The sequence below is a fragment of the Rattus norvegicus genome, chromosome 1 (genome assembly GCF_036323735.1).
Source record: "Rattus norvegicus strain BN/NHsdMcwi chromosome 1, GRCr8, whole genome shotgun sequence".
Lineage (NCBI taxonomy): Eukaryota > Metazoa > Chordata > Mammalia > Rodentia > Muridae > Rattus > Rattus norvegicus.
In genome coordinates, this window is record NC_086019.1 from 41,970,489 (window position 1) to 41,983,712 (window position 13,224).

The 13,224-nt window shown below is 43.3% G+C and overlaps 1 protein-coding gene across 1 annotated transcript in view; it reads left to right on the forward strand.

The window, feature by feature from the left end:
• The window catches only part of Cd99l3 (CD99 molecule like 3), a 287,298-nt gene that overhangs the window by 248,506 nt on the left and 25,568 nt on the right, over positions 1 to 13,224 (forward strand). The window lies entirely within an intron of this gene.

Consider the following 13,224-nt stretch of genomic DNA (forward strand, 5'->3'; position numbering starts at 1 on the left):
TGACATCTGAATGCTAGAATGTTTATGAAAAAGACGTTCAGGGGGAGATTGTCCAACTGGAAGCTTTTAAGTCTTAGAGGAGAAAAATTCTTTTAAATTTTATTTAAAAAATATTTATGTGTGTTCATGTGTGGGAAAGCCTAGCACTTAAGAAAGAATGTTTAGTGAGCTGTGTGAAGCATAGAAACATGTAATTGTTATTATTTATGTTGAGAGGAAACACTGGTGTCCTGGAGGTTTATCTGGCAGCTGTGGGCTTACTCTGGGCAGCTGTTGACATCGGGCTGAGACCTTCTAGTACCAGCTAAAGGTAGGAAATCCGCGCTTCTGGTAGTGGATGGACTTGAGTTCCCCACAGCTCTGTTGTGTAGTTTGAAGACAGATGCTGTTTGAACCTTATTTTCTGAATAGAGAGCACCCTTCCCAATAAATTTTAACTTCCCCTTGAAGCATATAGGATTGGATTTGCTGAGTCAGGGAATTAGGATTTTGTTGAAGGCTCAGAAAATTTCTCTTCTTTTTAATATTGTTTTCATTAGGGTGTGTGTGTGTGTCTGTGTTTGTGTGTGTGTGTCTGTGCTCGCCTGCCTGCCTGTGTATATGTATTGAAAAGAAAATTATACGAATTCTAGGTTTAGAAATATAAAATTAAAAGAGTTAGCCCCAAAAGCCACAAACTCAGGGCTAAGCCCTGCCGCCAGGAATAGCAGGCCATAAAGATAAAGAAAAGGAATGCAAAAACCAGCTCAGGCTATCAGCTTACTCAGAGTCATACTTTAACCAGATGTCCTCCAGACCCTGATAAGCCCCTACTTGTGCTTTTCAGCCATTGTGTCCTGCAGAGAGCACTCCAAGAAACTGGGCAGCCCAAGCCTAACCAGAGGTGTTTCAAATACAAATGCTCCATCAATTTTGACAAACTTTTAAAAATAATGAGGACCTGAAGACCCTACCCTTCTCCTGATTTAGTAGCTCTGTTCCAGGAACCAGGGGACCATAAAACCTTCTGGCGTCCCCTTATCTCCTGGAGCCATAAAACAATCCTGTAACTTGTGGTGCATTCCCCTTTGACATCCCCCATCCCCTGGTGCTCACAGCCTCTGCCTTTAAATACTCTTTTTCCCAGCCTCTCGGGGTCGACACCTCTGTCTCCTGCGTGGGATATGTGTGGGCCCGGAGATCTCTGTAATAGGTCTCCGTAATAAACCTCGCCTTTGCTTATTACATCCAAAATGGTCTCTCTGTGTCTGGGGTCCGCGATTTCCCAAGACTTGAGTAAGGGTCTCTCTGCGTGGGATCTTTCAGTATATGTGTTGTTTCCGCCCCATGGGAATAGGAATAGGAGGGGTGCTCTGAAGTGGCACCCAGGGCAGCTTATGCAGCATGATGGTATAGACAGGTTCCATGCTGCTACCCTGAGCAGTGTTTCTTTGTCCTGAGAGCTGGCTGCAGCCCTGCTCATATTGGGAGCTTTCAATTCCAGGCTGCAGTAGGTTTTTGGTTGTCACAGCAGAGAGTATCTGCATTCTCACCGCCAGGGAGGTGGGCTCCATTTGCAGAGAGAGAGATTCATGGGGAAAGACTGCAGTGCATTTGTTAGTCTCAGTAGACTGAGCAGCTGTGAACTTTCCCTTCACTAAGGCCATCCCTAACTCAAGCCTCAGGAACTGTTCCCTACAGCTTTTACTCTGGACTGAGCTCACCCTCCCTGTTGCCTGCCCTGATCCTCAGCTTCCACCTGGTTCCCAGCAGCTACACAAACAGACCAGTTCTTTTAGTATGGGGCAGGGATTTTGTTGCAGCTTTCAACCTGGAGTAGCAAGCGCTGCTGAGGTGCTGGGGTCCTCGCAGCTGGGAGAACTGAAGTAGAGGAGGAAGGTGCGGCCCAAGGTCGCAAGCTCTGGGCCAGGGTGTGGTGGTCTCACAGGTGGCCATTTCTGAGCATCATTTCCGCTGCTGTTTCTCACCCCCTGGCTTCTGATACTCACAGGCCACTTCTGACATTCCCATAGCGACGCAGGATGGGGAGGGGCCTGTGGGCAGCAAGGAGACACACCACCCAATCTGGATCAGGCGACCCAAGTGTGTCTGTTAGCCCCACCTCCGCCCTCTCCCCCATTTCCCACCCCCAGACTGCGGCCAAGCTGCTAAAGTGGTTCTAGCTGTTGGCGGGGTCCTGCAGCTGTGATAGGCTCCTCCTCTCCGGCCCCTCCTCCCCACCCACTTCTCAGGCCCTCCTGGGATAACTGTCCTCCTCTGGGGCCCTGCACCTGCTCCCAGCCATGGTGGCCAGCCTCACTGCTCTCCTCGTTTACCTCGTTTTCTCCTTGGCCATCCTGGTCTAGACAGGTAAGGTGAGTGAGGGCTGGGGCACCCGGGGACCCTGCCCTGGTGCCTGGGGGTCGCTCTGTGCATGAGAGGCTTTGTCTCTATCTGGCTGGCCTGAGGTGTGGGGTCGGGGTAGGAATAGGGAGACCTGGTTGCTCTGGGCGTAGGGCTGAGGGTCTAAGATTTTCTGGAACTGAACCAACTCTGCATTGAAGATGAGGGATGGGACCTTCTTAGGGCTGGTATGAAAACACTAGGATGTTAAAATCCTAGCCAAGTATCAGTGATAACAGCTGTCCCCAGCAGTTTACCTTGGGAAAAACCTTGGAAAAAGCAGTCATTTTGAAAATTGGCCTTGAGGCCACCTGCAGCAAAAGCATCTGGAGAGCTTCCCAGGAGACTTTCTGGCCACTTTCATCGGGAACTCGGAGGGTTAGTAGAGAGACAAAGGGAAATTAGGGTGGGGGCAACTTGTACTTCTTAACAGCATCCTACGTGCTTTTTGTGTCTGTCCCTACACTTCTAGAGACTTTGGTCATATTCTGTGGAGGAGGTGGACACAGAAATTGTGCTGAATCAAGGGAACACGTTTCTTTCACCTTGTCCAACTCAATTTGTAGACCATGCCTCGGTGGCATTACCTGGGGTCTGAGGTTAGAAATGCAGCAGTTCTGAGTTATTGAGACAGATTCAGTGATTTATTTAGCTAGTAATCAGATCCCCAGAATTTTCAGGCACATTCAAGTCTGAGTAGTGTCCTCTTATGATAAATACAATCTGTGATTCATAATAGCATCTTAAGCCTGGACCAGCAGAGTCTTCTTTCATTTATTATGTCCCATCTCCACATCAGGAGGGGAAAAATAGCTTCAAGAAAACACTGCAATTGTAGTTGATTCAAAGCAGCATTATGCTTTGAGCTTTCTAAAACTGAAGGCAAACCCGACCAGTGAGAAACATAGGTTTAGGCAAACCAAACTTGGCCTTAGCACTGACTTCTAGCAAGGTTTATGTCCCATATAAGGAACACTGGGAAAGAGAACTCCTTACCCAGGTCATTATGATAAATGAATGAATGAATGAATGAATGAATGAATGAATGAATGAATACAGAAATGATTTTCCTAAGGCAACTCTGCTGGTGTTGGTACAAGAACCTTTCAGTGAGCTACAGAGAAATGGCCAGTCTGGGTTCTGAGTTGTAGGAACTGATGCTGCAGAGGGTGAAGACAGCCAACACTTGTGTCTCTGCAATGACAATATGGTAGAGGAAGAAACCCAGCACAAACATCAGATCTATGTCATGGACTGCTATGGAGGGAAGAAAGCAAACAATCACAGGGATAAAGAGTGGCTTATGATTTTAGTCTCCCTTTGGGGATAAAATTTTTATTGTCTAGTGGCCTTTTGTAGAGAAAAGTATCCAGTAGCCCACCTTGAGGTTTGTGTCCCACGCACTGCGGGAGATGACTGAGACTGTAAATGTCAATAGTTTTTCATTGCTGAGTTGAAACACGAAGCCCTGTGCATGGTAGATAATTGCATCTTATAGCATGGAGGTTTTGAAACTAGACTGAATGCCCTTAGCTTTTCCTGCTTTGAAGTGAGAGAGATGGGAGAAGCTGGTAGAGGCGAAGTCATACAGTGATTAATTGGCGGCTAGGGTTTGCTCCCAGGATTCTATGACTCCACAGTCACCATCTTAAAACACGTGGCATAATTCATTTAGACCTGGAGGTTGCCCCACTTCTAACCTTCTGTGGCTTTCTGAAAACGAGTTTTCTAAACCCGTTCAATCAGTTCATAAAATGACTAATATTAGCAAAAGACGTCTCTGGTTCAGGAATGTGTCCATCTTAGATCAAGTACTACTCCCTGCGTGTTTTTGTGCCCATCATATTTCTTCCATCCTTGTTTGCTTGCTTCCTTTTTTTAAAAGACAGAGTCTCAAATTTGCTCTGTGTTCAAAGCTGGCCTTGAACTCTTGATCCTCCTGCCTCTGCTTCCTGAGACCTAGGCTTACATTCCTGATTCTCTTGCCTCTCCCACCTGAGACTTGGAGTTACACTTACGTGCCACCATGTCTGACATGCATCTTGGTTTGAATCAGCACTACAATTGTTTAGGTTAGATAATCCTCACTTCCAAGTAAGGGGACTGTGGCTACACATCAGAAAGAATAGCAGGGTTCAACCAGATAAGAACGCCGCTCTGTAACACTTTGTTTTGTTTCGTGTGACCTAAGAATACTGAACCAGAAGTATCTTTGCTTTAAAGGTCGGGACCTAATTTTTCTGTAGTGGGGTCCAGGGAGCTCTGCCCCAGTGTCCCTTTATTCTTGTTCCTGGTCCTCACTAATGGGTTGTACCTGAACAACCCTAGAAGGCATGCAAAAGGTTCCAGAAGCACTTTGGAACTCCTGGAGGGTTCCAAAGTCCCTCCAGGCGCTAGGAAGTAGCAACACATTTTAGCTCTCAAAAGTTGAAAGGGTGATTAAAATGTAACTCTATAGAGACAAAGGGGAGTTAATGGTAATGTGTTCTACCGCTTCTGAAACATCTTTTGACGACAGGTGCATCACACACATGTATGCCACATACCAACCTGGGAAGGTTACCATAGTTATCTGCTCTGACACTCACCGTACATAGTGACTTGTTTCAAACTGCTTTGCAATTCTATCTCGCCATAGTCAGGACCATCCAGTCAGATAGACAGCTCTCAATGGACAAACTACAAATGGCTAATAAATATTTGAGGAAATGTTCAATATCCTAGGTCTTTGGGGAAATGCAAATTAAAAATGCTTGAGCTTAGAATGGTTTTGATGAGGATGGGGTGGGGGCGGCTTACTCAACATTGGTGCAGCCACGGTGGAAATTAGTATGCGGTTCCTCAAAATCTGTGAATAGAACTCCCATATGATTCAGCTTCACCACTCCTGTGCATATACCTAAAGGAGCTTAGGTCAACAGACCATGAAGATAGCTGTGCACCATGTTTGTGATCATTCCCAATAGCTAGGGAATGGAATCAGTCTAGACGCCCATCAGTTGACAGGTAGCTAATGACAATGTGGTACATAAATGTACATAATAAAGTTTTGAGACGATTATCATTATCATTATTTTTATTATTATTTTACTATTGGGGTATATATGTCTAGCCACACTGTAGGGTACACATGGAAGTCAAAGGACAGGTTTCTTTATTTGATTGTCTTCGTCCACCCTACAGGTCCCAGGGATCAAACTCAGGTTATCAGGCTTGATGGCAAGTGACTCTACCTACTGAACCATTTTACCAGCCTCACAATGGATTTCATTCATCTGTGAACAAAAAAAGTTATATTCCTTGCTGGAAAATGGGTAGAACTGAATATAATCATGGATAGAAGTGAATATGATCATGTTAAGTAAAATACGTCACCCAAAAAAACAAATACCCATGTTTTTCCTCTCATGTGCTAAGTCTATATGTGTATCCATGTATATATTTATATTTATAAGACATGAAGATAAAGCCGAACTGTTGAGAAGAGGTAAGGGAATAGTAATGTGGCAAGAAAAGGAGGAGGTTAATAGGGAAAAGATAAATAGAACCTTTTTCTCAGATGTGAAATCAGAAGGAGACTAAGTAGTGGATAATGGGGACGGTGAGCATGAGTGAAGTATGAAATGTCATAATGAAGCCCACTACTTTATACGTTAATGTTAAAAACAAAATAAAAGAACTGGTCAGTAACAGTAGGACTGTTGGTCCTACATAAGCAACGTGTAGCTCTAAAGGCTTTAGCAACCTTTTGGGGACGTTACTATTCATTTCTTCAGTAATCCATGGGGATGATGGCCCTTTTCTCCTGGTGTGGCAGTTATCAGGATTAAATAAATGTGTCTAAAGTGCTTAGCAAAGGATCTGCCTTCCAATAGCCCCTTTCAGATTAGTACTTATTAATCTTACTTCTTCGATGTTACCAGCAACATTTTAATAAATACACTTTGCAAATCCTGACAGTGTTGTTTACATGAAATGGTCAGAGATCTCACACCTATACAAACAAAAAGGGGGAAGGGGATGATGGCAAGTGACAGCTTAAAGGGCAAAGGCTTTGGGAAGTAACATAATCCTTCTAGAAATAGAGAAAGGTAATGCTGTACGTTCTTAAAGAATCATAAAAATCATTGGATTAGACACATTGAAAGGGTGACTTGTGTTATATGAATTCTATATTCATTTAAAATAATCCCCAAAGGCTGAAGATGTCGCTCATTGTCAGGTAGAATATATATTTAACATGTGCAAGGCCCTAGGTTCTATCTTCAGTCCCACAAAAAGAAAGGAATGAGTAGATAAATGTAAGTTTTTTAAAAGGTAAGCTGGATGTGTTGGCCTATGTCTATAATCCCAGCATTTGGGGATGATGCAGAAGGATTGCTGTGAGTTTGAGAGCAGTCTAGATTACGTGATGAGGTCCAGGCTAGCCTACGGAAAGGAAAGGAGTCCAAAATACCACATCACGTCCAATAGAGAAAAAATGCTTTCCTAATTATACCCTATGTGGTGACACATGCCTTTTAATCTCAGTGCTCCACGAGCTGAGTCAGGAGGATCTTGAATTTGGGGCTAGACTCCGCTCAGCAAACAGCCAACCAGAATAAGGTGTACATAATTGTGGGTAAGAGCACAATGACCCCAGTGCTAATTATGCCGAGTGGCCAGGCTGGGTTCCTAACAGGAACTTGTGCACTGATTTGGGGGTATCAAGCTTTATAGATGTGCCCCAGAAAGACTGTGGGATTGGCTTCAAGCTCCTTGAGTGCCTTCATCAGTCCTGGGAATTGGGCATCATGAGGACAGAGAGAATTTTCTTTCCCTCTGTGGTTCTGGGGTCACCATTTTGTCAGCTAATCCTCCACAGGGTCTAGAGCCTCATTCTTAAGACGTTTGATAAGTTTTCAGCCCCTCCTTTGGTGGTATAGGCCATGTCTTCATTTTTCAATACAAGACAGACACCAGGTACCTGTATCAAGTGTACAGAAGACATTTGAATGGATATTTGTGGGTAGCAACAAAACTAAAGTTATGGTTGGGGGTCTCCACAGCGTGAGAAATGGTGTTAAAGTAACACAGTGTGAGATGACAACGAAAAGACTGCTCAGAGGGGCCTGAAGCCAGGAGCTTCACTGGGTTCTGAGAGTAGACTTTCTAGACACACTGACTTTCCTATCTCCAGTTGTGCTTCCTCATTGATGGTTTGGCTTTTCCAACTTTGTGTCTACTGTCACTTTGTACATTTTGAATGCTGTTCCTCTGCTGCTCTTTGTTCCCAGAAAGCCTGGCACAGAAACTCCTGAACCTTTGTTTATTCTAGACTCAGCTCTCCCAGTAGCCCGCTCAGAGGTCCAGTGACTGAGGATTTGTTGTTCTAAAGTAGGTATATATAAGATCACCATTGGATTTCTGGTGAATGTCTGCAATCTCAACACTCAGGAGGTGGAGGCAGGAGAACCAGGACTTCAAGGGTAGCCTCAGCTACACAGCCAATTAGCGGCTACCCAGTGGTATATGAAACCTTGACCCACTTTTCCATACATCTGCATATCTGCCCTTTGTGGCCTTCACAGTCACACAGTGTTGCTTTCATTGAACTCTGCACATTGTAAGTCCCATAGGATGGTGGAGAGTCTAGGTAACGGTACATATTCCACCATGAAAGTGGAGGAGTGTCCAATGAACTTTACCCCAGTTTCTCAACAGGCACAAACTCATGGAGTTGTAGGGTCCAGCTGAAATGCTGCACCCATAAAGTTTTCCCCAGTCTTCCCAGTGGCAGTGACTGTATACCTCTAGCATGAAACTGGTCCCTTTAGTTCTTTGAGTAGCAATGACCATTAGAGGTATTTGGTGACCTGCACATCTCTTTATTTCTAGCCCTTTGAATGAGGCCATGATGTGTCTGTCAACTGTTGGTTGTCACGTTCCCTCTCCATTGGGGTTGGGCGTGAGCTAGTTGGATCCAAAGATTTTTCTAGAATTTTCTCTATGGTCGAGGCTTCATACAGAGAGTACAATGTCCAGTGGGACAGGTCCCTTAGTGGAATTGGCAGAGCATCGGTCTTCAGAAGTCTAGATCAGGAGCTGGGGCAACCTGGGGGTCCTTGTCTATGACAGAGAAAAGTTACGTAGGTTTGCCTGTTTCTAGATGCAGACTGCAGAGCAGTTCCTTAGCACCAGGCCTTTGAATTTTAGCCTGGAAGTTGTATGCGGGTTGGGGTAGCATAGTGTGAGAAACCTGTCTAGCATATATGAGGTTCTGGGTTCCAGGAAGTAGTGGTGGGGCAATAACAGGAAAAGGAAAGTTGGTTGATTGATAGTAGATATCTTGTAAGCAAGGGAAACGTGGGTGTTATCCTGTGTGGTGTAAGATGTTTGGCACATAATCTCTTGCCTTTACCCAGCAAGTACAGCACCCTGCTCACTTGCCTTGCAACCTGAAGACGACTGCAGAGAGCACCCAGTGTGTGCCGGGCAGTAGATTTCTACTGGTGGAGCACCAGTGATATTGACAAAGATGTCTATCTCATGACTCTTGAGATATCTCTGTATGTGTGTGGTTCTAGGGCTGGGAAGGAGGAGAGCCTTGTACATATCACTCAGATGCTCTACTGCTATGACACAGCCTAGACCTTGGCAGAGTTTTTCAGAGACAAGATCTCTGTGTGTATGTCAGGCTTGAACTTATAAGCCCCTCCTGCTTCTGCTCTGAAATGCTAGGATAAAAGGTTTCAGACAGCTTGCAGATGGTTTTTTTTGTTGTTGTTGTTTTTTTTTTTTTGTAGTTCCCTCTCTTGATTTCAATATACTCAAACATCAAAGTTTTCTGTTTTCCCTGCTGCCTCAGGACAGATGTGTTGGAAGAATTGAGGTCAGGGGCCATCTCTGTGGGTTGGTATCAGCCGCACTCATCTGAGACCTCTCCTGGACTCTGGTGAGCTTGGGCTGTCCTAACTGTATAGCAAGTCACTGAGATGGGTAGATGTTAGGTCTTGCCAGTCTCAGTGCCTGATGACTTTTATTTTATTTTTGTTTTTGTTGTTGTTTGTTGTTTAATTTGAAAATCTTTTATAACAAAAGTTTTAAGAAAAAATGTGCTTTGATGACTAGTGGAAGATGTACTCTGTCTTATGCCTTAAAATATATTTTAACCTGTAATATGATAGATATCAATAGTCAGAAACCATATTTAAAAAGTACATGAAGGTCTTCAAGTGTTTTAGCATCTAGAGTTGTAAGACCAAAAAGTTTGATGCTTCCTTTTGCAAAATGATACTCAGGAGTGTGGTTTCTGCTGTGCACAGTGTTTATCACTTTATTGTTATGAAATGATACTCAACTGTCTCCTGAAGTGGCTGTTTTGGTTCTGGCTGCCAGCAGTGTACTAAAGGAGCCATTGTGTAATGGCCTTGCAGCACTTGTCAACTTTATCATGATCTAAACCCACAAGATTTACACATTTATTATACAATGACATTATAATTATATATTTGTAATTATATTTAATTTACATGCTTCTGATTACTACGGGGTTGTCTAAGATAGTTAAGACTTTGGCTCAGTTCCTTGTGTATATTTTCTCCCGGTTCCTGCTCACAATGCTCTTTTTTCCTGTTTTCTTTGCTGTATTTTTTCATTTTTTTATTATCATTACAATATCTATCTATTGATCTGTCAGTCTTTCTTTCTATCTATCCAAGTCATTCCCATTGTTTGCCGTAATCTTAAGTAGTATATGAAAGGACTGATAATTTCTTTATTGACTTATTTTAAAAAGTCAGTATCTTTTGTTTATCAAGTCACGTACTTTGTGTTAATAGACAAGGACGTAAAATATTCTTCTTTGCTCTCAGTTTATAATCTAGTACAACAAAATCAGGAGAATATAATATAAACAAGGGATTGAACCTAGCATAGTCGCTTACTAGCCAAATGCTTCAGAGTTCTATGCACAGCCCCAACCTTGTCTTTCTAAAATTATGCTTTGTTTTTGAGATCTACTTACCTGCAAGTTTCTGCCACGTACAGCTGAGAATAAAATTTTCAAAGTTTTAAATGCTATTAGGATTCCTCCCCACTGCCATTGATTTTTTATTTTTTAGAGATCTTCCTGTGTAGCTCAGTCTGCCATGAAATCTCAATCCTCTGCCTTAGTGTTTACAGTGCTGCCACTGGAGGCCTGCCCCACTATGCCTGGCCTACCTTGGGCTTTAAAATATTGTTTTAGATTTACTTTTTACTATTTTATCACTGGAAATATTTTTCCTACATGCATGGATGTGTATCATGTGGTGCTTTGCGCCCGCAGAGGTCAGGAAGGTGTTCGATCCCCTGACACTGGAGTTACAGATATAAGCAGCCATGCAGAGACTGGAAATCAGTTGCCAGCACCCCGGTCAGGTCACTTACAACCACCATAGCTCCATGTCCAGAGGATCTGAGGCCCTCTCTGTAGGGACTGCACTAATACAGATTTAACCCCTCGGCCCCTATATGCATAATTTAAAAAATCTTAAAAGATGTAATTTTCTTTTACATTATTCACATTTCCCATTCAAATGTGAGCTATGTAATTCTTTTAACTTTGGGTTTGTTTTCATAATCTTATTCATTTTCATTTCTCACAGGGCTGTTGCCAAGCATTGTATAGTATAGATTCCTGTTATGAATAGGATCTTTTCCTCCTCCTCCATTTCTCTAACTCATGAATATTGTTGCCTGAGAAAACTTAAGATTTTTTTCATATATCTGAAATTAGCAGCAACACCCTTAACTACTTTTTAAAGTTTTGTGTGTGCATGTATAACATGAACAGCTTCTGATGATGGATGACCCATAGTCTCTAGTCTATACACGCATGCACACACAAAAACACACACACATGAGAAAGAGAGAGCTAGAGAGGCCGAAAGATAGAGATAAAGATAGAGAAACAAAGACAGAGAGACAAAGACAGAGAGACAGAAAGACACAGAGACAGATGGAGACGGAGAGAGGGAGACAGGGAACACTTCACTGACTGAGCTACATTCCTCCACCCATGTTTTGTTTTGCTGTGTAGCCTAGGAATGTGCCAGAATGCTTGGTTTTGACCAAGTTTTTGAAATGTGTAGTTATAGAATACTATCCATTAAGTCCAGTTGAATATATGATTCGTACACAAACAGGTTTTTTGGTCTGTTTTATTTACTGTTATATCCCTAGGACGTGCAAGAGGGTAGGTGTTTTTCAGTTCAGTGGAAGGAATAACAGATAAATACCAAATTTTCCATTCACAAGCACAGAGCTATAGTGATTTTGTTTAGAACCAGGCATAGTGGGGAAGTTGAAGTAAGAAGATGGTTTGTGTGTCTTCTTATTCTCTGATTCCTTTTATATGGTAGCTCTCTGCCTCACCAGGCTTCTTATTCATGAATTTTCATAACAGCTTTATTTGAAATTGCCTGATACTGGAATGAACTCATATGTTCCCGACAATGGAATGAACTGTAACAATCACTTGGTGCACTCCGTTGGGAGAGATGGCTTCACAGTTGGGGTGAATGGACTCAGACAGTGTTGAACACGTCAAGTAGTATGATGCCACAAATATGACTTGGTTGGAATTTCCTCACTATGGAGGCAAAAAACAAATTAGTGATCATTTGGGTTCTGAGGTGGGTAGTGGATGGAGACCTAGGAGAGGTAGAGACAAGTATGTGTGTTAATCGGAGGTGAGGAGAAGGGGCCATTATTGTGATATAACTGTTCTTTGCCTGGACTGTGGTGGGGTCACATGACACATTTGACAAAAGTATGGCTGAGCAAACATTCTCCAAAGAGCGAAGGTAAAACGGCGGAAGTCTAAACCCAGTGTACGGTTGTGTGAATTTCAGTATTTTTGTTGTGATGATAGACTATGTCTTGCCATAACATTATGGCAAGGAAGCTTTTGGAGGAAACTGAGCGAAGCACAAGAAATCTCTTCTGTTCCTTCTTACTACTCTGTGACCCTGTAGTTATGTTGGCAAACTTTTGAGATCCTGTGACTCGGTAATTCTGAAAATATCTGCATACATGTCATGGGTAGAGGGCAACACCATGTGTCTTCAATTGTTCTCTACTTTAAAAAAATATATTTATTTATTTGCCCTTTTATGTCTGTTTTGGCTGCTCATATGTAAGTGCATCACTAGAATGCAGTGCCAGAAGAGGGCGCCAGATCTCCTTGAACTGGAGTGCGGGTGGTTGTAAGCCAGGTAACATACCCAGTGCTAGATTTACAGCCGAGCACCACCACATCCGACCTTTATATGGCTGCTGCACACCTGAACTCATTCAGGCTCTTATGCTTGTGCAGCATTAACGTTACTGAGCGATCTCCCTAACCCTGTTTGACTGTTTGAAATAGAATAGGCTTTTCTGACATTGGAATCGTAGCGCCCAGTTCCTCATGCTCATGTGCACAGCTGGTTTCATGCTTGGGCAGTCAGGCTTAGGTTTTGGTTGGAAGCCACATATATTTATGTTCCTTAAGACATAAGACCTCCCTCTCTCCACCTCACACCCTGAATACTTGGCAATTTTTCATCCTTCTTCTCGGCACACATTATACAGGGCATCACTGATGCAGATGGGAGCTGCAGAACTCCTGATCCACTAATATGTGAGACATGTCATCTGCTGACTCTTGTGGTCCCTTACCGAGCCACTCTGTTAGGCCTCCCTCACCATGATGCACTTTATCCTCTAAGACTGGAGTCAGTGTGAGGCCTTCCTCTGTAAGTTGCTTCTGTCAAGTGTTTGTCCCAGCCACAAGACTAGAAGTCAGAGAGTGGAGAGATGGGCTGGGCTGTTCCTCAC